General features: G+C 40.5%; 1 protein-coding gene across 7 annotated transcripts in view; it reads right to left on the reverse strand.

The window, feature by feature from the left end:
- Nucleotides 1-27946, reverse strand: part of KRTAP11-1 (keratin associated protein 11-1) — a 104759-nt gene that overhangs the window by 66961 nt on the left and 9852 nt on the right. For 2 of the 7 annotated variants that reach the window (XM_072806712.1, XM_072806710.1), the window contains exons 1-2: nucleotides 12161-12497; nucleotides 11449-11584 (exon numbers count right to left, since the gene is read on the reverse strand). The gene's annotated coding sequence lies outside the window, so the exon portion shown is untranslated. Of the gene's footprint in view, nucleotides 1-8592; nucleotides 8778-11448; nucleotides 11585-12160; nucleotides 12515-13604; nucleotides 13704-27946 lie in introns of those variants that run through there. The other 5 variants (XM_072806711.1, XR_012021295.1, XR_012021294.1 and 2 more) reach the window with 5 other exon arrangements.

The following is a 27946-nucleotide window of genomic DNA, read 5'->3' on the forward strand; positions in this document are numbered from 1 at the left end:
AAAACCGTTCAACACCTCGACATTTAATTGTGAAGCTTGCAAATTCCAAAGATAAAGAGAAGATCCTTAAAGCAGCAAGAGACAAGAAATCCCTGACTTTTATGGGGAGGAGTATTAGGGTAACAGCAGACCTCTCCACAGAGACCTGGCAGGCCAGAAAGGGCTGGCAGGATATATTCAGAGTCCTAAATGAGAAGAACATGCAACCAAGAATACTTTATCCAGCAAGGCTCTCATTCAAAATGGAAGGAGAGATAAAGAGCTTCCAAGACAGGCAGCAACTAAAAGAATATGTGACCTCCAAACCAGCTCTGCAAGAAATTTTAAGGGGGCCTCTTAAAATTCCCCTTTAAGAAGAAGTTCAGTGGAACAGTCCACAAATACAAAGACTGAATAGATATCATGATGACACTAAACTCATACCTCTCAATAGTAACTCTGAATGTGAACGGGCTTAATGACCCCATCAAAAGGCGCAGGGTTTCAGACTGGATAAAAAAGCAGGACCCATCTATTTGCTGTCTACAAGAGACTCATTTTAGACAGAAGGACACCTACAGCCTGAAAATAAAAGGTTGGAGAACCATTTACCATTCGAATGGTCCTCAAAAGAAAGCAGGGGTAGCCATCCTTATATCAGATAAACTAAAATTTACCCCAAAGACTGTAGTGAGAGATGAAGAGGGACACTATATCATACTTAAAGGATCTATTCAACAAGAGGACTTAACAATCCTCAATATATACGCTCCGAATGTGGGAGCTGCCAAATATATAAATCAATTATTAACCAAAGTGAAGAAATACTTAGATAATAATACACTTATACTTGGTGACTTCAATCTAGCTCTTTCTATACTCGATAGGTCTTCTAAGCAAAACATCTCCAAAGAAACGAAAGCTTTAAATGATACACTGGACCAGATGGATTTCACAGATATCTACAGAACTTTACATCCAAACTCAACCGAATACACATTCTTCTCAAGCGCACATGGAACTTTCTCCAGAATAGACCACATATTGGGTCACAAATCGGGTCTGAACCGATACCAAAAGATTGGGATTGTCCCCTGCATATTCTCGGACCATAATGCCTTGAAATTAGAACTAAATCACAACAAGAAGTTTGGAAGGACCTCAAACACATGGAGGTTAAGGACCATCCTGCTAAAAGATAAAAGGGTCAACCAAGAAATTAAGGAAGAATTAAAAAGATTCATGGAAACTAATGAGAATGAAGATACAACCGTTCAAAATCTTTGGGATGCAGCAAAAGCAGTCCTAAGGGGGAAATACATCGCAATACAAGCATCCATTCAAAAACTGGAAAGAACTCAAATACAAAAGCTAACCTTACACATAAAGGAGCTAGAGAAAAAACAGCAAATAGATCCTACACCCAAGAGAAGAAGGGAGTTAATAAAGATTCGAGCAGAACTCAACGAAATCGAGACCAGAAGAACTGTGGAACAGATCAACAGAACCAGGAGTTGGTTCTTTGAAAGAATTAATAAGATAGATAAACCATTAGCCAGCCTTATTAAAAAGAAGAGAGAGAAGACTCAAATTAATAAAATCATGAATGAGAAAGGAGAGATCACTACCAACACCAAGGAAATACAAACGATTTTAAAAACATATTATGAAGAGCTATACGCCAATAAATTAGGCAGTCTAGAAGAAATGGACGCATTCCTGGAAAGCCACAAACTACCAAAACTGGAACAGGAAGAAATAGAAAACCTGAACAGGCCAATAACCAGGGAGGAAATTGAAGCAGTCATCAAAAACCTCCCAAGACACAAGAGTCCAGGGCCAGATGGCTTCCCAGGAGAATTTTATCAAACGTTTAAAGAAGAAATCATACCTATTCTCCTAAAGCTGTTTGGAAAGATAGAAAGAGATGGAGTACTTCCAAATTCGTTCTATGAAGCCAGCATCACCTTAATTCCAAAACCAGACAAAGACCCCGCCAAAAAGGAGAATTACAGACCAATATCCCTGATGAACATGGATGCAAAAATTCTCAACAAGATACTGGCCAATAGGATCCAACAGTACATTAAGAAAATTATTCACCATGACCAAGTAGGATTTATCCCTGGGACACAAGGCTGGTTCAACACCCGTAAAACAATCAATGTGATTCATCATATCAGCAAGAGAAAAACCAAGAACCATATGATCCTCTCATTAGATGCAGAGAAAGCATTTGACAAAATACAGCATCCATTCCTGATCAAAACTCTTCAGAGTGTAGGGATAGAGGGAACATTCCTCGACATCTTAAAAGCCATCTATGAAAAGCCCACAGCAAATATCATTCTCAATGGGGAAGCACTGGGAGCCTTTCCCCTAAGATCAGGAACAAGACAGGGATGTCCACTCTCACCACTGCTGTTCAACATAGTACTGGAAGTCCTAGCCTCAGCAATCAGACAACAAAAAGACATTAAAGGCATTCAAATTGGCAAAGAAGAAGTCAAACTCTCCCTCTTCGCCGATGACATGATACTCTACATAGAAAACCCAAAAGTCTCCACCCCAAGATTGCTAGAACTCATACAGCAATTCGGTAGCGTGGCAGGATACAAAATCAATGCCCAGAAGTCAGTGGCATTTCTATACACTAACAATGAGACTGAAGAAAGAGAAATTAAGGAGTCAATCCCATTTACAATTGCACCCAAAAGCATAAGATACCTAGGAATAAACCTCACCAAAGATGTAAAGGATCTATACCCTCAAAACTATAGAACACTTCTGAAAGAAATTGAGGAAGACACAAAGAGATGGAAAAATATTCCATGCTCATGGATTGGCAGAATTAATAGTGTGAAAATGTCAATGTTACCCAGGGCAATATACACGTTTAATGCAATCCCTATCAAAATACCATGGACTTTCTTCAGAGAGTTAGAACAAATTATTTTAAGATTTGTGTGGAATCAGAAAAGACCCCGAATAGCCAGGGGAATTTTAAAAAAGAAAACCATATCTGGGGGCATCACAATGCCAGATTTCAGGTTGTACTACAAAGCTGTGGTCATCAAGACAGTGTGGTACTGGCACAAAAACAGACACATAGATCAGTGGAACAGAATAGAGAATCCAGAAGTGGACCCTGAACTTTATGGGCAACTAATATTCGATAAAGGAGGAAAGACTATCCATTGGAAGAAAGACAGTCTCTTCAATAAATGGTGCTGGGAAAATTGGACATCCACATGCAGAAGAATGAAACTAGACCACTCTCTTTCACCATACACAAAGATAAACTCAAAATGGATGAAAGATCTAAATGTGAGACAAGATTCCATCAAAATCCTAGAGAAGAACACAGGCAACACCCTTTTTGAACTCGGCCATAGTAACTTCTTGCAAGATACATCCACGAAGGCAAAAGAAACAAAAGCAAAAATGAACTATTGGGACTTCATCAAGATAAGAAGCTTTTGCACAGCAAAGGATACAGTCAACAAAACTCAAAGACAACCTACAGAATGGGAGAAGATATTTGCAAATGACATATCAGATAAAGGGCTAGTTTCCAAGATCTATAAAGAACTTATTAAACTTAACACCAAAGAAACAAACAATCCGATCATGAAATGGGCAAAAGACATGAACAGAAATCTCACAGAGGAAGACATAGACATGGCCAACATGCATATGAGAAAATGCTCTGCATCACTTGCCATCAGGGAAATACAAATCAAAACTACAATGAGATACCACCTCACACCAGTGAGAATGGGGAAAATTAACAAGGCAGGAAACAACAAATGTTGGAGAGGATGCGGAGAAAAGGGAACCCTCTTACACTGTTGGTGGGAATGTGAACTGGTGCAGCCACTCTGGAAAACTGTGTGGAGGTTCCTCAAACAGTTAAAAATATACCTGCCCTACGACCCAGCAATTGCACTGTTGGGGATTTACCCCAAAGATACAAATGCAATGAAACGCCGGGACACCTGCACCCCGATGTTTCTAGCAGCAATGGCCACGATAGCCAAACTGTGGAAGGAGCCTCGGTGTCCAACGAAAGATGAATGGATAAAGAAGATGTGGTTTATGTATACAATGGAATATTACTCAGCTATTAGAAATGACAAATACCCACCATTTGCTTCAACGTGGATGGAACTGGAGGGTATTATGCTGAGTGAAGTAAGTCAGTCGGAGAAGGACAAACATTATATGTTCTCATTCATTTGGGGAATATAAATAATAGTGAAAGGGAAAATAAGGGAAGGGGGAAGAAATGTGTGGGAAATATCAGAAAGGGAGACAGAACGTAAAGACTGCTAACTCTGGGAAACGAACTATGGGTGGTAGAAGGGGAGGAGGGCGGGGGGTGGGAGTGAATGGGTGACGGGCACTGGGTGTTATTCTGTATGTTAGTAAATTGAACACCAATAAAAAAAAAAAAATAAAAATAAAAAAAAATAAAAAAAAAAAAAAAAAAAAAAAAGAGAACATCTGGTCAACTCACCCCAAAACAGTTGAAACTGAGTCACTGAATAATCATGATTATAAATAGATGAGATTTAATTACCAATAGTTAAACACAATTAGCTCATAGCCCAGTAACCCATGAGACTGTGGTAAATCTATCTTTGCCCTAATCTGATGCAATGCAAGATTATTCTCTAACAAAATAGCAAGTCCTGGACAAGAACGAGAGTTGGATCAGGATTGTACCTGGAGGTAGACATATATAAGTTACATGGAAACAACAAAGTAAGGTCCTCTGAAATGACAACATAAAATCAACGCTTAGAAGTGCAGTGCAAGGTCACCAGGATTCTAAATAATGATGTGCCATAGTAAATTAGAAATCAAAGATATATTTTCCTCACAATAATGGTTAGGAATGTGTCACTGATTGAAGATCAGTGCATTAAGGATTCTCATAGCTCAAGTTGCACTGAATGTTTTTGAAACAAATTCTGTTCCCTCCATCTAAATGCTTGATGTTTAACACAGAATACTTAGCTATAGGTCCTTAGTTATTGCATGGAGTTGTTTAAGATCAAACTTAATCTCTGAAAAGTTGATGACTCATATATTTCAGGTGAAATAAGTTTTTGAGTTATAATTTAGAATGAATTTCCTACTTCAATCTGCTGAGATAGGAAGCCCAAATTGCTTGGAATGGTATCAGTGCTTCCATGGTACAAAATGATGGAATAAATCAAATTCTTAATATTAATGTTCTTGTAATAAAACCCGTAATAAATTTTCTTGGTCACTGGCAAAATTCTTAATTTAGTCACCTGATCTAGATGTTTGGTCAGATGAAATTTTGGCTGGTAGGGCCTCACCACATAGAGACAATTAAATGACAATTGATTAGATTTTGCATTTCTCCTAATATTTTCTGACTCTGATCAAAACAGTAAAGTCATGGTAATGATGGTTCCTTTCAACCAAAAGGAATTTGAATAAAACAATTCCTCTATTGAGCCCTCAGAATTCTACCCATTTCTGGCTCAATTCTTTTCTAGCTGGGGATCTGTGAAGTTTCTTTTCTCCTTCTTCTTGACCCACTTTGTTTTCATCTCCAAGCCAGGATAGAAGTCTTTCTCTAAGAAACTGCTGTGTAACCAATTTTAACTCTCATTTTACCTTTTTTTTTTTTTTCCGAGACTTAAATATGGAAGCAGTTCATACAATAAAATGTGATAAAAGCCCTAACAACAGTAGGCACCCTTCTATTCAATTTCCCTTGTTATCAGCACACGGATTGTTTTAGACAGCTGGTTGAGCTGAGATGCTTTCAGGGGCCATCGGATACAGCAAAGTCTCCTCGCCCAGAGAGAATCCTATGCAACACTAGGAATACTAGGTCCTTTTAGCAATCCTCAAAGGAAAAATGGAAAAATTTGAGCAACTATCTTTCTTTTGTGCAGCTGAGATATCCCCTGCCTTCCCTCAATTTTCTGTCCTCACTGTCATACAGAATGAGCAAAATTACGCTCATTCTACATGACAGCAAATAGCTCTTTATAACAGAAAGTCTGTTTCTTCCAAAATCTAATATTAGTGCGATTTAAGTAGGCATTCAAATAAAAGATAAGGAACCAACAGCATTAAGATTTCACAGAAAAGTATCAGGAAGTAAAAACACAGAATTATGTCTTCCCACTATTGGACAAAAAAAGAGTTTACTAAAAACTAAAACATTCCACAATAATGAATAGAGCAAATCTTATTTTCTGTCCTTTGCTTCCACTGCCAAACACCGGTGAAAGGGGTCGGCTCACCATTGTTTCTACATTCTGCCCAGCTTTCCCCTTCATGAAGCTGTCTCTGTAGCATTGCTGAAATCATTCTCTTGAAGATCACCAATGACTGCCCTATAGTATTTCCTTATTTTATTGTAAGGTATAACACAAACAGAAAATTGAATAAAACAAAAACATCAATAATTTATCACAAAGAAAACAGCCGTGCACCACCTTCCAGGAAATAGAACACTGTCAACTTCCCATAAGCAATCCCTCATGCTTCCTCTCAATCACTAATGCCTTCCTCCTCCCCAAAGATATCTATCCTTATCCTCTGCGGTTAGTTTTTCCTGCTTTTCAGTTTTTTATGGACAGAATCATGTGTCGGCCTTGTCATGGAATTGTGTCTGGCTCATATCACTCAACATTCTGATGGCGAGATTCACCTATGCCATTGGATGCACCCATCCCACTGTATGTAAGGAACAAGTTCCTCCATTTTCATAGTTTTGCAGGCATTTGTACTATATAACTGACTACTTCACAATTTTCCCATAATACTGTAGATGTACTTTCAGGTTGTTTCCAGGTTGTAAGAAGTCACTGTACATTCTAGATACAAGCCTTTTGTCAGATACATGTTTTGGAAATAGTTATGTCATTGACTTTCAAACTTTTTTTTTCCTAAATATGTGTTTTTAAGGCTCTCAACTATCCTTAAAACACAGCTTTAATGGCATTTCACAAATTTTGATAAGTAGTATTTTTTATTATTATTTATTTCAAAAGATGTACTATTTTCCCTTATGACGTCTTCTTTGAGCCATAGGTCATTTGGACTGTATTCATTTCCAAATTAGAGATGTTCTAGTTAACTTTGTGTTACTTATTTTTATAGTTGAATTGCTCTGTATTGAGTGACATTTTCCATATGATTTTAGTGCTTTGAAATTTGTTGAAAATGGTTTATGGCCCTGCATATGGTCAATTTATGTAAATTTTCCTTGTGTGCTTAAAAAATGTATATTCTTCATAGTTGTTGGTTACAGTTTTTATATCTCTAATTAGGAAGTATAGTAGTTATTTACATTTTTCAAATATTCCATTTACTTTTTTTCTTTTTGTCTGCTTCCTCAAACATTTTTTGAACAAAGCATTTTAAAAATCTCTGTTACAGCATGCCTGGGTGGGCTCAGATGGTTAAGCATCCAAGTCTTGATTTTGGCTCAAGTCTTGATCTCCAGGTCATGGGACTGAGCTCCATACTGGGTTCCATGCTCAGTGTGGAGTCTGCTTGTCCCGCTCCCTCTCCTCCTCCCCCTCCTCCCCACTCTCTCTCTCTCTAAAATACATAAGATCTTTAAAAATTTTAAATAAAAATAAAATTCTCTGTTATGATTGGGAATTTTTCCACTTCTGTTAATTTTTGCCTTACATGTCTCAGTTATTCGATGTACGCAGAAATAGAATTTTTATATCTTCTCATTGAAGTATTATATTATTTTGAACCCTCTATCTTTCTTTTGTTTATGTTTCTGCCTACAATGTATATTGTCAGGTGTATGTGTGTGTACACACACACACACAAGCTCTGTTTTGGTTGGAGTTTGCATGGTGTATCTTCTCTCATCTTTCTTTTTATCTTTAATTTTGTATTTTTGATGTTTTTCTTATAAGCTGTATAGTTAACTGTTTATCTCATTTGACAAATTTTGTGTTCAAATGGGAGGATTAGTTCATTTATGGTTAATATATTTAGTGACATATCTGGGTTTCCATCTGCTTTCAGACTTAGTCCCTTCTATTTGCCTCACCTATTCCTCATTATTTTTTTTTCTCTTTTCTCCTTTTGGATTAAGCATTTTATTATTCCATTCCTTTCTTACTATTATTTTAGTAGTAATATCTGCCCTTAAAATTCTTTTGGTGATGTCCCTAAAGATGACAATACTCACCCTTGAGTTATCAAAGTCTGATATTCTTTGGTATTTTTTCCCTCTTCCAGACCGGTGCAAAGAACTTGGAAGATTTTAATTGTATTCATTCCCTTTCTTCTTCTGTGATATTGTCATATTTTCTCATAAGGCTCTACTATTATTTTTAACATAGTCATTATTCATTTAAACCTATTCATCTGTTTCTCATTTTCACTGTACTTTATTTCTTCCGGTATCTCAAATTTGGAACCTGAATAATGTTCTCTCTGTCTTTGGTGTAGATTACAGGTGATAAATTCTCCCAGTATTTACTTATCTGAAAATGTTATTTATCTATTTTTGGAAGGTATTTTCACTGGCAAGAGAATTCTTAGCAGCACTTATTTACCATGAACAGTTTAGAGATAACATTTCATTACCTTCAAGCTTTGACTGTTTCTATTCTGAAGTCAGCTTGTCATTCTAATAGCTGCTTCCTTGAGAGTAGTTTGGCTTTTTCCATCCTCTGGATGCCTTTGTGATTTCCTCTTTGTTTTTGGTTTCAGATGCTATATTTTAAGGAGCCTAAGTTGGTTGGTTTGTTGGTTGTTCTCCTGCTTGGAGTCTGTAAAGATGATTGAATATGTGACAATACTTTTTGCTAACCTTAGAAAATTCTCAGATTTGATCAGATTGCACAGTGTTTCTGGCTCATTATCTGTCTTCACTGCTCCAGGGGCTCCAACTCTTTTGCAGTATTGTTTACACTCTCTTCTCCTGTTTCTAATTTTAACTCTTCATACTTCACTTTGCATTTTGCAGCTGTAGGTTTCCCATGTACTTAATTTCCATATGGAATTGCCTTTGATTCAATCTCATGAATTGAGATCATCCAAAGCATGACTTTAGTCGCTTCCCAGACTGATCTACCTCCAATTCCCCTTAACTCCCAGGATTTAATCATTTGGGTTCTCAACCCCAAAAAAGGAATTTTACCATGTCCTACCAGAAGGTTCTGAACTTTAATTTTCTTATCCCTCACCACAAATGGTTTCAAAATTTCTGCCCAGTATCCTCACTTCTCAATTATCTCTTCCAGATTTAGCAGATCTGTCTAAGGGAAAAACAGCCCGAATGTAAGGCTCACCTTTCAGCATGAGTCAACCCTGTTGTTTCTGTGATGACTTTAAATAGATAAATACGGGCACTGACTGAGGGGGGCACTTGATGGAATGAGCACTGGGTGTTATGCTATAGTTGGCAAATTGAACTCCAATTAAATATATATATGTAAAAATAAATAAATAAATATATTTATGCCAAAAAATAAATAGATAAATCATTAAAAAAATATTTGTTCAGGTTTTCTAGTTGTTCTTAGCATGAGGTTTAATTCAAATTGCCTTGTTCATTGCTGGAGAACAAAAATGTATTTGTTTTAAAACCCAATATTCAGGCAGCCCTGGTGGCTCAGCAGTTTAACGCCACCTTCAGCCCAGGGTCTGATCCTGGAGACCCGAGATCAAAGTCCCATGTCGGGCTCCTGGCATGGAGCCTGCTTCTCCCTCTGCCTGTGTCTCTGCCTCTCTCTCTCTCTCTGTCATGAGTAAATAAATAAAATCTTTTTAAAAATTTAAAAAATAAATAAAACCCAGTATTCTTTCCATCATCACTTTCCTAAATTCTCTGAAACATTCAACTCTTAATTCTTTACTCGAGATTTCCTTTTCATTTTCATCAAATGCATTTTCAATTTATTTTTTCCTTTCTTTTTGCTCTGTATGGTCCTTCTAGTCCTCTAACCATTCTATATTCTTTCCTCTCTTATCTGCCTGGACCTTGCCCTCTCTACACATGCTTTTGTATAGGTGTCTGTCAGGACAAATATCCCCTGCATACACACTCTCCAATAAATGTATCTACTCCTTTAGCAGGGTGTGTGGATGATTCCCACGTCTTCATCTCTAGTCTGAAAATATGATTTATGATTACACCTAATATTTCTAACTCCTTAGAGGACCTCTCCATTTAGATATCCAGTCTCGATGTGATTTTTCAAATGAACTTTTGAATGAAACTCTTTCATGAACTTTCTCATCCTAACTAAACTTTCAATGAATTTTCTTTTTTTTTTTTTTTAAGATTTTATTTATTCATCCATGAGAGACCCAGAGAGAAAGAGAGGCAGAGACACAGGCAGAGGGAGAAGCAGGCTCCCTGCATGGAGCCCCATGTGGGACTCCATCCGGGTCTCCAGGATTAGGCCCTGGGGTGAAGGCGGTGCTAAAACCGCTGAGCCACCGGGGCTGCCCTCAATGAACTTTCAAATGAACTTCTCATCCTAACTAAACTAATGATCCAAGACACTGGGAATGGAAAGAGAGATGTATGTGCCAAAGTGCCACTTTAAACTATTTGGTGACTCCACTGACTCAGAAAATAAAGATTAGAGAAGCAAAGATGATTCCAAGTTTTCTTGCCTAGAAGATGTAAAAGTACCTTCAATTGATATAAATTAGGTGGTTAGGAAGACTGCTGCTTCAGGGAGACAGATGTTATGCTTATCTTCTTGTTACCCGTCTCTCTACCCTCTATCCCAGATCCTCCCCACCACGTCATTAGAAATATGTTCTGAGTAATGCTTTCACAGTATTCTTCCTAAAATACAATATTTCTCACATCACTCCAAATATTAAGAACCCAAAGCGTCACCTTTTCTCTTCTGTACAAACTCCAAACAACTGTGCCTGATTGTTCAAGGCTATTTATAATCTGTCATCAGCCATTATTTCTCATGATGCAATTTCTTCTCTAATCAATAATCTTCCTCAAAATACTTCATCTTATTTCCCACTCTCAGGCTGTTCTTCAGGCTGATCTCAATTCCAAAAGGTTTTCTTCCTTCCTATATTCCTATTAGTCTTAATTACTCTTCAAGGTTTGATTCAAGCCCCACCACTGCCCTGAAACTCTGTGACTACATCAGTTCTTGCTGCTTCCAACATTCTCTCAAAAATCTATGTACAAGGGTGATGTGAGCAAAATGGTAGCATAGAAATTTCCAGTGTTTTCTCTCTCCCCTCTCCCCAATCCCAGAATTACCACAAACAACTAGCCGTGAAGAAAAATACTTTTACAAAAGCCGAGGTTTCCAGGTGAGGGAAGAAGCACAGGGATAAGAAAGGACTCACTGATAGATTCATACTCCTCTATCTCCCTTCCCCAAGCCCAAGCAGCCCAGAACAGAGACACCGTCCCCATGGAAGAAAGAAAGTGAAGTAAGTATCTGACCTCACCTTGAACTCCGAGCATCAGAACCACTGCTGCATCCCAAGCAACTCTCTGCAGGCTCCCAAAACCCATGCAGAAGGCTGGCAGACTGGATACCTGGCCGGTCTCTGTCCCCAGGTGTTCTCTCTCTTTCAACAGCACCTGTGATGTACAGACTTACTACATAAAATTGGAAGGTTCTCCTGGGGTCAAAGAAGGATACACAAAATAGCATGAGAATTTATTCATTGCATCAGTGTTATCAGTAAACCAGAGGCAGCATTGGAAAGACATTCATTTCCCCAAATTTCAGCACTATCTTGACTCTGCCCAGGCCTAAAGCAAAGGACAAAAATGAACAAGAGTGTTATACAATAGCAAAATACAGAACCCCAGCTTTCTTCTTATATGTCTTAAAATTAAACACCAAAGAAATATATCATTTAATTTTATCAGCATTAATAAAACAATTTAGTTTAAAACTGCTACTGTGAAGAAAAGAGGATTTTTGTGTTATGTGTACATAGAGAGCCAAATATTTACTTTCGTGGTTCTTAGTCTTTTAACCTTCTCACCTGGCAGTGGATACATAACGCCCTGAAATTTGCTTTTGGGGTTGCTAGAGAATATCTGTTGTATAGAACTGTAAACACCGCTGCTGGTTTTGACATTTAAGGAGCAGGTGGTATGGCGCAAAATGCTTCAGTGTTCTAAAACCTGGCAGCTTGGGTCCCTTACCTGAACAAAGAGGGGAGAGAGCAGGTTAAATTTCCTGACCTCTGGAGTTTTCCAAAGGGCAAACTTAATTAACTGCATCCCAGTTGGTGCTTGCGGGTGATAGAGAAGACGGGAACAGAGTTCTGTGGAGGATTAAGGAGGCAGTGCTAGCGTGTCAGCTGCCCACTGGGCATCACGCTGGCCAAAAGCAAGATGAAGAGAATTGCCCTGGAGAGTTCGGTGGTTTCAGTAATGCTGCCAGAACTTGATTGAGAAATAACACTTCAACAATCTTAGAAACAAGCACTTAAATTTGCCACCAGACTTTCCTCTTTTTGGAGAATCCAAGTTATGAGGACAAAGTAATGCATTTGGTTAATACAATGGGCCCCTTTCTAATGCTTTTTGCTACTCAGAATGAGAATTTTTTTAATATATCAAACCAAACTATCTTACTGAAAGCATAAAATAAAGTAATTTAACTTGAAAATTTGAGGTGTAGGGGCTCCTGACTGGCTCAGCTGGTGGAGCATTTGCCTCTTGATCTCAGGGTTGTAAGTTTGAGCCCCATATTGGGTATAGAGATTACTTAAAAATAAAATCTTAAAAAAAAAATGGGGCGCCTGGGTGGCTCAGTTGGTTAAGCATCTGCCTTCGGCTCAGGTCATAATCCTGCAGTCCTGGGTTCAAGCCCCACATCGGTCTTCTGCTCAGTGGGGAGTCTGCTTCTCCCTCTCCCTCTGCCTGCCATTCCCCCTGCTTGTACGCTTGTGCTTTCTCTCAAATAAATAAATAAAGTCTTTTCAAGAAAATAAAAAATGTAGATAATAAAAATTTAAAAAAGAAAAACGACACGTAAACCTTGACAAGACTATATATTTTTATAGAGCTAATGATGGTTCCCCTCAGGATCGGTACATGTACATCATTGTCCCTTGCAATTGAACAGCTAATGTTTGTTTGCTTTCCATGTACCAAGCTCTGTGTTGTCACTGACTTAAGCTTCAGGACACTCAAGTGAGGTATAGGTGCTAGGGTTGTCATCACTGCACAGATAAGAAATTAAAGGTACACAGATGCTGGATAAGCTGGCCCAGTTACCTCTCCAACTAGTAGCAGAATTGGATTGAGACCCGATCAATCTAATTCTCTGTTCCACACTTTGAAACCACTGTAACATACAGTTTTCCCTGGTGACAAAGCTGGTCTCAAACAGAGTCAGCTTTCAGAAAATGGTGCAGTTTTCCCTACTCCTCCCAACGGGCTGTCTCTCAATCAGAGGCAAGGTCACCTTGAATGCGTACCAGGAAGCCCTTGTACCCTGATCAGATATTCTTCTTTTTCTACTCCACTGCACCACTGGTGCCATCTTTCCTAGCTGAGGCCCAGGAGGTTGCTTGCACCTCATTTCAGGTCCAAGGGTACTCACTTAAGTCCACACACTGAGGGCAGGGAGGGGCCTCACCTTCCCAAGTGAAGCATCCACAAGACAAATAAAACTTTACTTTGCTTCTGTTAATTGTGGCACGATTTTGAAGTGTTGTTGTTGAAGGCACGCGCAGTGCTGTTGAAGAGGAAGAAAATGCAAATAAAGAAATAACTTGAATTAGAGTTCTCCAAAGAAACAGAACTACTAGGATATATATATATATATATATATATATATATATATATATAGAATGGACAAAGGTTTTCGGGGTTTTTTGTGAAAGTTAGATAGATAGATAGATTTGACAGAGATAGAGAGGAAGAGAGATTGACTGATTGATTGATTGATTGATTGATTGATTGATTTGACAGAGAGAGAGCACGAGCCAGGGGGAGAAGCAGAGGGAGAAGCAGACTCCCTGCTGAGCCGGGAGCCAGACACAGGACTCCATCCAGGAACCCTGTGATCATGTCCTGAGCTGAACGTAAACACTTAACTGACTGAGCCACCCAGGCACCCCTGGACAAAGGTTTTGTTTTATTTTGTTTTTAATGTGGAATTAACTCATGCAGTTATGGAAGCTGAGAATCCCACCATCTGCCTTTTTGTTCTATTCACACCCTTGATGGATTAAGTGAGACACACCACACTGGTGAGGCCTCGTCTTTATCAGTCTGCAGATGCCAATGCTCATCTGTTCCAGAGATTCCCTGGCAAACACACCCAGAAATAATGTTTTACCAGCTGTCTGGGCACCCTTTAGCCCAGTCAAGTTGATGCAAAAGATTCACCAACAGAACCCCAACCTGTAAAACACACAACAGTGTCCATATGGTCTCCACAGGCCCAGAGACTCCTTGCCTGCAGCAGGGTATGAGCCCCTGGCTCTAGGGCAATCGTGAGTCTCTAGGTGCAATACTCTAGGGTAGTACTCAAGGACAATTCTTTCATTCTTGACGAATTAATTCATTTGCTTACTCTCAGAAGAAATCACCTATTTGGTGACAGCTGAGAGGGAACGTAGCACATTAACTCATTCAACAGTATTTCAGAAGCACCTCCCATGAGAAGACATGTGATTCTGAGGCCTATCAGGAAGGCACAGAGTATGTCCTTCTGTTTTGGCCTTAACATATAAAGACATCAGTTGGATCCCTTAAGAAGCCACCTGGTTGTCTGCTTGGTCTGACTCTGCCTAGTGTAGGACAGGCGATATTGGTCTGTCTAAATGTAGCTGTGAGGCCCTCTTTTTCCACTATGTTGCTTGGTATCTTGATTCCCTTCTGTCTCAATGATCTCATCCACAAAATGAAGGGATCAGCTTAATGATCCCTAAGGTCCCTTAAAGTTCTAGAATCCTTTACTGTGAGAGCTGATATTGAGATGAACTTGGAAACCTCCTTGGGGTTGGTCCTTGGACTGGATAATCCCTAGATGACACTTTACCTTGTGGGAGAAACACACCCCAGGCAACAGAAAACTCCACAAAAACCATTGCCAGCTTTTGTTTGCACTCTCTTAAACTTAGCAGGTAGGATGGCAAAGATGCCGCCAGGACAAAGCACAAAGAATGGGTGAGGAACTGTCCCTACCTCTCCCTAAGCCGTCACTTAACCTGAACACAGTCAACAAACATGCTGAGTTTTGTTTGGTCTTCAGTTCCAAAAAGAACTGGGGATTAAGCAGACACCCAGCCCTGGCACAACACTGAGAGGGACACAGCTTCCAGGGACACAACGTCCCTGCCACCCTCTATGACTCAGCCAGATCCACACACTGCCTTCTTTATCTGCAAAAATAAACATTCAGTGGGCAATTTCTTCAGAGGGAAATGGACCAGGAGTGCCAGGCCCTGGACCAGGATGAGACAAGCAGGTGAGGAATCCTGCAACTTAAAAAGGCAAGGTCACACTAGGGCTTACCCTGTCCTTGTAGGACCCTGGAAGTGAGTGTCTTTTTATATTCTCTGCCCCAAGCTTTTTGGTGTATACATAGGTGGTCGGCATTTGTCCAACCTTGTCTCTGAAATCTTGTGCCCTAGTCACCTGCTTGCCTCTTCCTGGTCCAAGCCCTGATGCGGTGTGACACGAACCAGCCCATCCACCTTTAAGGACACTGCCAATTGTTTATTTCTGCTGTGTTTTGCCAAGTTCTAGTGTCTGCTGAATTCCTGGTTCCTCTTGGTTTGAAGGCCAAACAAACCCCACATAATCCTGGACCTGTGTTTTGCCATTACTCAATAGGGATTTGTGAGCTTGAGTGTCCTCACCCCTCCTCGACCTTCTACTCTTCTTGATCATTTTAATCAGCTGCCCAGGTGAATTTAAAAAACAAATGGGGCTCCACTCAATTCCATTCTCTAAACCCTAAAATGTTCATTCTTTAAATTTAGCATACATAAAAATCACTTGCTTGATATCTTAAAAATGCATTTCCACCTGTAATAGTCTGTGAGGGCTGTCATAAAAAGTACTACAGACTGGGTGGCTTAAACAATAGAAATTTATTTTCTTGCTGTTCTGAGGCTAGAAGTCCAAGATCACGGTGTTAGCAGACGTGGTTTCTCTTGAGGCTTCTCCCCTAGGCTTCTGAATGGCCACCTTCTCGAAGTGTCCTCAGGTGGTCTTACCATTTCTTATAAAGACACCAGTCAGATCACTTTGATTAGGGCCCACACTAATGGTTTCATTTTAATTCATTTCCCTCTCTGCAGACCCCATTTCCAAATACAATCAGATCCTGAGGTCCTGGGGATCAGGGCTGGCATTGACATATGAATTCTGGGAGGACACAATTCAGCCTGTAAGATATTCCTCTCTACCCCCCACATTTTGATCCAATTAATCTGAAACAGGGGTCAAAGATCCTTTGTGGGTTTCTTTTTGTTTTGTTTTGTTTTGTTTTAAAAGAACACCCCTGTGATTCAAATTCCACAAATACAATTTAGAAAGAATGCTACTCTTGACTCATTCCTCCTGATTTCCACCAGAGAAGTCTCCCCACCACCCTTCCTGCTTCTAATCTACAAATCTCCCATACCAAGTTTCTCCACCAGTCTGTAAGTTTGAGGGTCTTGTCCTCTTTCCTATCGTTTCAATCAATAGCCAATGTCTTTAACCACAGGAGCTAATAAAACAAGAGAAGAGGAGACACACCTTGTCTGTGAGTTTGCATTAGGTTGAGAAGCAGAGACTTTAACTGGAAATGAGAAGCCAAGTTCCCAGTCCATCTTCAGAAGTAGCCTTCCCACTCCCAATTTAGGAGATGCAATGGGCCCATTAAAGAAACATTGCCAGTAAGTGTCCTGAGAGCACAGAAAGAAATCTGGCTGGAATCAAGCACAGTCCCTGCCTCAGTGGCCCCCAGACAAAGCCACTGCCAACTCAGGGGTCCCATGTAAGCACCTTAAGAGCACATACTACTTGGCTCCAGCTTAGCTGGGCTCCCCCAGCAGAGAAACACACACCAGTTCCAGCCAGATGTTCCTGTCAATCTCTTAGCTTCAATGTACACCAACCCCTGGGAATTTCAAGACAATACTTTCCCAGGAGAGTACACAGATCCTGTGCTTCCAGTTGGCTTATAAACTGCTAGAACAGCATTTTCTCCAGTTGGCAGTAACCCAAACTAGGAAGCAAAACACCCAACCCAAAGACACATTTCCCCCTTGAAATTTTTGAACAGAAGCCTATGAATTAATCAGAATCTTAAAGGCACAGGTCAGTTTTTCCTTTAAGGAAATGATGGAGTTCAGAGACCATATATTTCCTTCCCTTTCAAGCAGACTTATCTTCTCAGTCCATAGCATTCTGCCTACAGCACAATTTTATGACATCCCAAACATATAAAAACAAGAATTATTTATAATTTCAGACTTAGCCAGTTTTGATCAGATTAAGAGAAAAATGTTTACAGTGTTTTGATAAGAAAAATCAGAAGCAAAACCAAAACAAGCCAAAGACTTTCTGATTTAAAAACATGAGATATTAAGATATGGCATATGATAAAATTTAGTACATGTATCAAGAGGTTTTCTCAAAGAGGTTTTATTTTCCCAATTCAATCAATGTCTGTTCAAGATAAGGACAGAAATAGCATTTCAAGGATGTTCTCAAGGCTATATTAAAAAGATCCAAAGACTCTAACTTATGGGAAGCTATTGACAGGGTCAGTTCCTTCAAGGATATCAATAGTTCATAATTCCAAAACAATAGCAGGGGAGGTAAATGTGGCTTCCATAAAAGCAACATGACCATAGATCAACTAATAACCCAATTTTTACCCTCTCTGACAAGGAAAACATGCCCAAGGTGTGATAATGTGCCAGTCCTAAAATGGCCTCATTAGCTATCTCCAATTACACATGTATCCAGGGAACTAGCCTGAAAAATATTTATGGGTTTTTCCCATTTCCTTTCCCCTCTTCCTGCCTTTGAAGGCCAGGTAAGAGTGTGATGACCACATGATGGCACAGCAGCAGCTGTGTTGTAACGGTCACAGGATATGCGTGACATGAAAAGTTAGCACATGAAGCCTGGTGGACTCAAAACATAGAAAGAAGCTGGGTCCCCAATGCATCACTGAGCTGATAAGCCAACCCTGAGAATCACTTGTCTGCAGCTTCTTGCTAATTAAACCATGAATGTCCAATGAGTTAAGCCAGTGGTTCTGAAAATTAAGTACCTAGACCAGCATCAGCAACACCTGGGAACTTGCTAGACATACAAATTTCTGGGCATCACCCCAGGCTTACTGAATGAGAGACTCTGACAGTGGAGCCCAGAATTCCATGCTTTACCAAGTCCTCCAGGTGATTCTGATGCAACTAAACTTGGAAGCCACTTGTTTCAGCTATTGTTAGTGTGTTTTCTGTTATTTTCAACTGGAAGGATGCCGGATTAATACAAAGCAATGGTATCAAATCTTAATGAGCAGGGATGCGTGAATGGCTCAGTGGTTGAGTCTGCCTTCAGCTTAGATGATCCCAGATCTGGGGATTGAGCTCTGCATCCAGCTCCCTGTGAGGAGCATATTCCTCCCTCTGTCTCTCTCTCTCTGTGTCTCTCATGAATAAACAAAATCTTAAAAAAAAAAAAAAAAAAAAAAAACTCAATGAGCATTATCTCTCTATTGTTTATTACACAGAACTTTTCTTCTAACAATACTTATCACACTGTTACAGGGTCACAAGTTACTCACACTACACATAAAACTTCAGAAAAAAATGCATGTCAGCATTTCTTCACTAAAAGCCCCCTATTCCTTATTACCCCCTATGCTTCTAAATGATGTTTGTGTGCACAAAGGCACAAATCAGAACAGCCAATCAACATTTTAGTCTTTTCTGGTTGAAATTGTCTCTTTTTGGTTAGTCTGTTCAGGGTCCAATCCCTATCAAAGCCGGTTTAAATCACATCTCTTGGATTTCTCAGCCTCTTTAACTATAGTGCTGTGTCTCAGCATCACTCTCTTGAAGATGGGTGGCTCATGTGACTTTTTGGCAATGGGGTGAAGGAGTCTTCTGGCTCCTGTGGTCTCTAGGCCAGTGTCCCTAGTCCTCCTGTTGGCACGCATGGCTGGATTTGGTGGCTGGTGTGATCTAAAGTCTCATTCCTCTTGCTTTGACCACTACCTTATGGGACTTTTGAACCATCTCACTCCCTAAGACTTTGGAGTCTCTAGTGCTCTCCAGGCAGTGTCTGGCCTCAGGTGCAGTCTGGCATTGCCCCACCCAGCAGGCTGACTGGCTCTTGGTTCCCTTCCAGTAGAGGTGGGTGCATAGAAGAGGTTATGAGTGTTGTGCCTGCCACGAATGCTTCAGGAAAGCTCAACCCATTTGCATCTCCATATGCTTTCGCTTTGCTAGTCTGTCCTGGGTTGGTGAAGAGGAAATCTTTGAGGTAATTTCATTTTAGACTCCATGATAGTGGTATTTTTGTTTCTCAGGGGACATTTGACAATGTCTAGAGACATTCTCATTGTCATAACTTGGAAAGGGAAAGGGTTTGCTCTCACATCTAGGGAGCAGAGGCTAAAGATGCTGCTGAACATTCTAGAATGCTGTGGTGGACACCACTTCCATCTGCTGCTACATATGTCCTACATCAGTCCCTCCACTTAACTAGGAGGAAACCCACAAATATGATAGGACATGGTTCCTATGATTGTTTCTTGATATAGCACAAGGAATTTTTTGCATGAACATCCCTAATCAACTGACTTTGAATTGAGCAAAGGGGAGAATATCCATGTGGGTCTGGAGCTGCAGCTGACATGCTTTTACTGGCCTGGAAGGAGCAAACATCTGTGTTGAGAACAGCCCATGGAGGGACCCATCAGGCAGGAACTGCCCCCGGCTTCAAGTTGCTGAGAGCAAGCCCCGTTCAACAGCCAGGAAGAAGTAGAGGCCACTGCCCTACAACCGTGAGGCCACAGAGCCTCAGGTGAGCATTGTCCCAAGCAGCGTTGTGAGACCCAGAGAAGAGCACCCAGCCATATGCACTTCTGACTCACAGAAACTGTGAGATAATAAATGGATGTGGTTTAAAGCCACTAGGTTTGTAGTAATTCATTATATGGCCATAGAAAACCAATACAAACACACAGGACATCCCCCACAAAACAAATAATTATCTACTCCAAAATATCAACAGTGCCTCTGCTGAGAAACCACACCCTACAGGAAAAATGTGTTCTCCATGTCCCTCAGTCTCCCAAACTTTTAAGAAATAGAAGGAGGAAACTTCCAGGCCTTCCACTTTCTCAGATTGTACCTCACGTTTCTTCTACTCTAGGCCAACAACCACATAGCCAGCTACCTGGGCTGTGGGGAGGGGGGGTACAGAGCAGATAGCCATGAGGCTTCCAAACAGACTGGGATCTCCTGGAGGAGGGACATTTGAGGAGGTGGGACAGCTGTGGGATTTGGAGAAGGTCAGAGAGGTCAGAGAGAAGTTACTGTTAAGTTTTGCTACATGAAGAAGACGAAAGCCATGTCTTCTTGATGCAGGAAAGATGTTAGAGTTAGAAGCCTAGGATCAGTAATTATTGAGACATCTTTGGTGCAAAAAGGTGGTTTTATTAAAGCATGGGGACAGGACCCCTGGGCAGAAAGAGCTGCCCTGGGGTCATGAGGAGTGGCCCATTATATCCTTTCAAGTTAAGAGGAGGTTAGGGATAGCCTAAGTCTCTAGGGAATTTGGAGGCAAGGTTTCCAGGATCTGGAGGAGGCTAGTTATTGTTGGGAGAAGGTTAGATATTATTGTCTAATAAAACCTGAGTCATGAGACCCTTCAGAGGTATATCAGTGGGTCGTATCCTTGGAGGATGATTGCCAGCACATTTCTGGGGTGGAGGAGGGGAGATAAAGGAAGTTTCCAAAGGAATTTTTATATGTTAAAGTAGACTTACAGGATCCCGGGGGTTGGGCTAAGATTGCCTTTTGCCCTTAGCAAAGTATTAACTTGAAGGCAGCTGAGTTTCTAGAGGAAGGTCACTCTGCCTATTTCAAGGACTTGTCAGTGGGCTGTAGGTAGTAAGGAAATTTAATTTTTCTTTTTCTTTTGTTTCCCACATCATTCTTACCCTCTGGGAGGCTGTCAGCAAAATCTTTCCCCCCTTGCTAATGCTGTGTGACTTTAGATTTGCTTTGGGGTGTGCAACAATGTACAGAAAATGCCAGAGTCCTGCTTTGTGGTAAATATGAGGGGGGTGGGGTGGGGACAGAGACTTGCCTGGCCACATCTCATGGGCATCTCCAAAAACCTGTTGGAATAGGCATTCTCATGCCAATCATTATCATTTTTTGGAGGAGGAAATTGAAGCTAACAGATGTTGGACAATTTCCCAAAGTAACTCGGGTAATGATCGGCTGAATAAGGATTTAGACTCCAAGATGCTAAATACTGCCCCTCTATTTTGGAGATCTCAGGATTCTCGATCGTCTGTTACTACTTACTTCCATAAACATTCCTGTATCAGGAGGGGGCACCCAACCCTAGTTACAGTAGAACATGGTGCCCCTGTTCCCCCTCCCACTCCTCCATTCCCATCCCTTGACTTCATAGCACTATGGCTCCAGGACTGGTGCTCTGTAAGAGTCCTAGATGATTCTAACATGTGCCCCAGGGTTAAGAACCATTACTCTAAAAACATAATTCTCTTCATTCCATATGTGAGGAGAATATGTCCAAGGCCATTTGTTCTCTTGGAATTTGTTCAAATGGTTTCTCTTTTTAGCTGTGTTTTCAGTGATTGCCTGTTCCTATTTACCATTCTAAGGGTCAGGCTTGTTTGTTTGGTTTTTTCACAAGAAAAACATCTAACAGCCAAGCAGCTGGCCGAGGCTGAGAGGAGCTGCACAGTGTGAAGAGACGCGCTACGGCACTTCACTGGCAGGCCAACCCGCTCAAAATGTCACCCTTGGCATTTGCTGACTCTCACACTATTTAATCTTGGTCACAAGGTCATGAACAAAGAACAGTGAAAAGCGAGTCTTCAACCCACCAGTTGTGACCAGAATATATTGAGACTCTGTCTTATCTGACATCTTTTATGTATCTAAATATTAGGAACAATTGTAAGGATTTATTCTTAAAGCATTTTTACTATCCTTTTTGTATCAGGAAATTTATTTTGTTTTCCCTTTATTTAAAGAGGTTTGGGGGAAGGATTGATGGAAGTAAAGATGCTTGGGTAAAATTCAAATTAATCCCTGTTCAACCTTATACAGAATGTGAGGGGCCTGGTGTTTCCCACTCATCACAATTACCTAATTTAACTACATGGACACAGTACAGCATCCTTTGTAATCTCACAGATCAAAAGCAACGCAGTAATGTGTTTGTCCCAAAAAAAAACAACAGACGTGATTTTTCATGGTCTCATACTTACAAAGCTGAGCAAACTGGCTGCCCAGATGAAAATGCCCAAACCTGTAGCCTACACTGCAGTGAACATGGAGTCTTGATGGCCACCTCTACCACAGTATGGTGTGTGAGCACCACAAACTCAAGAAGAATCTGCTCCAACCTGACCTAGAAGAAAGGCATCCCAGATCACTGGTATCAAAACCCATAACACGGTACTCCAATCTTGTTATACCCATTCCAACTATTATTTCTCATTTGTGGATGAGATTGTACGTGGTATTATATGCCTCTGGTTTTGTTTTGTTTTGTTTTGTTTTGTTTTTGTTGTTGTTGTTTTCTTTTTGAGAGAGAGAGACAGCGAGGGGTTGGGTAGAAGGAAAGGTAGAGAGAAAATCCCAAGCAGGATACATATCCACCATGGAGCCCAATGCGGGGCTTGGTCCCATGACCCTGAGATCATGACCTGAGCCAAAATAAAGAGTCAGACGCTTAACCAACTGAGCCACCCAGGCACCCCTATATGCCTCTGGAATTTTTATGAGACCTAAGTATCCAGGGGAGGTAAGCATGATTCTAACAATGACAATAGCTAATGTTTGCAAAATCTTAACAGTGTGCCAGACTCTGCTCTCAGCAATTCATGTGGCTGTCTTCTAATCTTTGCAATTGTGAAGTGCATGAGGCAGGAGAGCATAATGACATCCCAAGGGTGACAGAATTTGTAAGTAGCAGAGCTGGAATTTCAATTCATGTGATCTGGTCTGGAATATGTCATATATCTCATGTCCTTTTCCTTACTATGGGTAAAGGAAGACTGTGCATAGGGTATAGGAACTTGCACCAACTCAGAACTTTCTGCAAGCCTATTATAGGCCAATTAGACTCAACTTCAGGTTATATCTAGGAAAAAACACCCAAGATAAAGTTTCCCATTTGAAAAAAAAAAAAAAAAAAAAACCATTAGGACACATGCTCTGTGCAGGTCAAATAAGGATTAGAACCTATGTGTTGGACCATAGAGGAAGAGCCAAGGGTACCCTTGACCTGGCTTTCGGGGCCTCCCAGGCCAGACTCATTCTTATTTCTGTCTCATTATCCCTGTGCTTCCACATCAGCTCTGTATCAGCTCCCCTTAAGCCACTCCCCACCTTTAGTTGGAGTCCTCTTTTCCATATGCAAATCTTATCAGCATCCTCTTTAGAACAAAAGTCACCCTCTATGGCTACAGGTCACCCTTAGGACAGGTTCCCAAATTGCTCAGCTCACAGTGACTTTATGTCCCAGCATTTTTTCCCCAGAGCCCCTAGGCCAGAAAGAATACCTAGTTGCTCCATTTATCAAATAATTAGGTGCAGGCAAGTTAGAGTAGTAGTTCACATGGTGTCCAACAGAGGTTGCTGTTTCCCTCAAGATTTTAAAACACGACACCCCTGTGAATTCATCACGGCATCCCAGAGCACCTCAGCATGCAGTCTAGAAAACAGCCCATTAGGATTCACGCTACAGGACAAAAGTGCCCATCTATGTCCCTCAAATTCCTCCCCGCCTCACCTGCCTGGCCTCATGCCTTGTAGGTCCCTCTCACCTATCAGTTTTGGCCATGTTCCTAGGCTCCCAATCCCCTCCCCAGCACAACCTTTTTGATTAAGTGAGGTCTTAGTTAACTCTAAGGGCTCATCTCTATCTCAATGGCCTGGAGAACACCTGTCTGACCTCTCTGTGTTGGGAGGTTAATCACTCCCAATATATACTCTCCTGGCACCTTAAATTGTGTGTGCGCGTTTCATTTATGACTCTCTGATGCATGTCTGTCTATAAGTTCCATGAAGTCAGAGGCCTCCATCCTGACCATTATCTACCTAGTGTCTGGCAGCTTTGCCCTCCCTCCACTGTCCTTAGTAGGCTCTGCTGAAAACCAGGTCTGGAAAGCCCAAAGATTCCACGGTAAAAAAGCTGACTAAGCTATTTAACATCGCATTCAATCCTATTACAAAACGATGAAGTTCCCAAAGTAGGTATTGAAGGAGGACATCGAGAGGACATGACCTTTAGTTGACACTAGAGCTGCACACAGGCAATCACAGGTTCCTCACCCTGGCCCCTGTCCTTGGAATGGATGCTCTACCCACCATCCCCATAGCTGGAGCCATTTTCAAAGATGCAGCCTTGAGAGAATAATGTGTTATTAAGTCCATCTGCCCCGTGTACATGAATTAACCCCATTAAGTCCTCTATATAAACTTAAGATCTGGCAGGTGGGTACTGACATCTACTCATCTTGCAGCCCCCAAAATAACCCTCATGTGTCAGCTTCCTTACTTACTAAATATACCACCTATAGGGGCATCTGGGTGGCTCAGTCAGTTAAGTGTTGACTCTTTATTTTGGGTCAGGGGTCAGGTCATGATCTCAGTGTTGTGAGATCCAGCCCTGCATTGGGCTCTGTCCTGGGCACAGGTCTGCTTAGGATTCTTTCTCTCCCTCTGTCCCTCCTTTCTCTCCCTTTCTCTGTCTTCCTCTCTGCCCTCTCTGTAAACAAAAACAAACAAACAAAAAAAAAAAAAAAACAAGCAAAAAAACAAACAAAAAAACCCAGCTGCTACCTATGGATCTGCAGTGGTCTCTTTCTTTGGCCTCTCTCTGTCTTCTGCATACAGGAACCAGTTTCAGATTTCATCCAAAAAACTTCCAAGGTTGGGAATCAAAAGCAGGCATCACTGTCTCAATTTTACAAAAGATAAAAAAAGAAATGGCCCTGGAAGACATTTATGGTAGACACTTGAGGCAAATTAAATTATTGTTTCATTACCAGTTCCAAATGCTGGAAGACAATGTATAATTCCATTAGTCTTTTGTCCCGCTATCATCTCCATGAGAAGAACATGTCCAGGTCAGTCTACTGGGCCAGGCAGGAGTACAAGAGATGTGTATTGTAGGACCACATTAGCTGGACCCAGCATTCATGGGTAACCTTGAACCAACCCACAGGAAAATGAACAAACTCAGCAGAGATCAACAGACACCATGGATATGTAAGCCAAATACATTCATTATCTGCTACTGAGATTTTTTTTTGTGGTTGTTCGTTATTTAGCAATAGCTAGCCAATTTATATTTTTCAAAAGAATGAATGATTAAATGAATGACTTGACAAGGGTAAGATACCTAGCAACTTACACATGGAAGGCTTTCTGAGTCCTGTCTCTTGCTTATTCTACTCCCCCTGTTTCTCTCCAGCTGGAGAAGAATGTGCATTGAAAGAGAATATTAAATAATTTAAAAGTTAGGAAATAGAAATGATATGCAAAAAGTACAGTAAAGGAAATAAAACTAGCTATCTAAACAAAAGAAATAGTGAGGCTTGCCAGGCTCCCGTATGCAAAAGATGCCTGAATATCATCAGTTGTTCTTTAGTCTCCAAAACAAAATAGACTTAATCTGAGCATGAAGGACATGGGTTAGATCTGAAAAAGAATTTCCAAACTATAAGAGTTGTTAAGTTTGAAGTCATGCAGCCAAAGATATCTGAGGAAACTAAAAAGTTCCTATAGAATTTTCAAAATAATGTGTATGCCCCTCTTTCCATGCAGCTAAGGGCTAGGCTAGCTCTCCAGCCTCTAAAAAAGTACCAATTTCTAGACCCAGCAACCCAAGATTTGAACTCAGAAGATAGGAATAAGATCCAGGAATCCATATGTTTTAGAAGCTCCCCCAGGGTTCTGCCATCCAGCCATGTTTGAGAACCACTGGTTTATGTGGGACTCAACCATGTGACCTGTAGCAGTGCCTTCAATGCAGCTTCTTGTTTGTCTCAAGGTATTGTGTGAAGACCGGTGTTTCTTAACCAGACTATGGTGGATAAAGGGATGATTTCAGAGGAGAAAGGCAATGATACTCTTTTGTTCAACTATGTTTTACAAATTTGAATGTAAATGTATTTAGGATTTCAACAGACATCTCATGAATTTCTTAATTGTCATTTTTTCAAAGGTTATGCATACCCTGCAAGGACCAGTTTGGTCACTATGCTCCAGATTAGATTTAGTTAACAAGATGCAGTTTATCTCAGGTGTGGGGTTCCTATCCTTAGCTTATATTTGAGGGTAAATTTTTTATTTTAATCATTACCATTAGGTTACATTTTTCTCCCAATTAAAGTACATGTACCACTGACTCAAAGGAGGGTCCTTTAAGTGCATAAGTAGATATTTTTAAAGGACTATGAATGATGGAATTCAAAATAATGTAAACACAAAAGGTGAGCAGAACCTTAACATGAGTATGGATTGTAAATCTGTATGTACTAAGATAAGTGAATCTGTGAATATAATTATTTTATATAGAATCAAAAAAGAATGGATGAACACAAAGTCAATAAAGAATATCTTATCATTGCATTCTGTTAGACTGACCACTCTAGCGAGTACTATGAAATTTTATGAAATATAGTTTGGGGAAATCAAAGCTTTTACATAATTTTTTAAAGATTTATTCATTTGTTAGAGAGAGAAAGAGCATGAGCCCGGGGATGGGGTGTGGGAAACAGACTCCCTGCTGAACATAGAGCCCAATGCAGGACTCCATCTCATGACCCTGAGATCATGACCTGAGACAAAACCAAGAGTCAGACAGTTTATCAGCTGAGCTTCTCAGGTGCCCCCATAATTTTTAAAGGAAGTCCAGTAACATCTTTTTGCTATAACGACTTCACCTACTCCCTAGTTAGCACACTGTTTCTAATCTATTATAAACTGAACTATTGCCCATTATCTATTCCAATTTATTTCATAGATGAGACACAGAGAAGTTAAGTGACTTAAGATCAAAGAATAAATGATTGCTATAGCCAGGACTAAAACTCAGATCTTCTGGTTTGGTGTGTGTGAGTGTGTATGTGTGTGTGTTGTCTGTTTGTGTGTGTGTCTCTGTATATGTGTGAGTTTCACATTTAGTAAAATAGTTCAAAAGCTGTCTTCTCATATTATATAACATTTTCTCGTATCATTTTCACTCAGAGATGTCATATTTCATATCCCCACCCAAATGAATTTAGGGGCGTCTTGGGGTAAAACAGAGATTGCCAAACACAGGGTCTACCGAGGACAAGAGACAGCCTCATATGAACTCTCTGGCCATCCCAGCCTGCCTTATTGGTCAACTCTATTCTAGAAGATAGATCCTGGTTTCTCATGGAAAAGCTTTCTAGGTGTCATTAGCCATGTAAGAAACCCCCTGGCATCCAATCTTAAAATTTACATTTGGCAATTCTGTGCCCTGTATTCAGCCAAATCTACTTCAAAAATACCACCCCAGGGTTTTTGCAAGGGAGTTCAAAGTCATGTATAATGATTTGTACATTTGTACTTTCCCTTGTGAACTGCTGGGATAATCACCTAGGAAGTGGAAGCTAGCTTATAAGCTTTGATATTCAGCAATTAGCATTAGCCGCCATGACTGATAATATATTACATTCCAAATAGATCAGATAGAGGCCTGTGTGTCATGGAA

This window comes from Canis lupus, chromosome 30 (assembly GCF_048164855.1).
Source record: "Canis lupus baileyi chromosome 30, mCanLup2.hap1, whole genome shotgun sequence".
NCBI classification, from domain to species: Eukaryota; Metazoa; Chordata; class Mammalia; order Carnivora; family Canidae; genus Canis; species Canis lupus.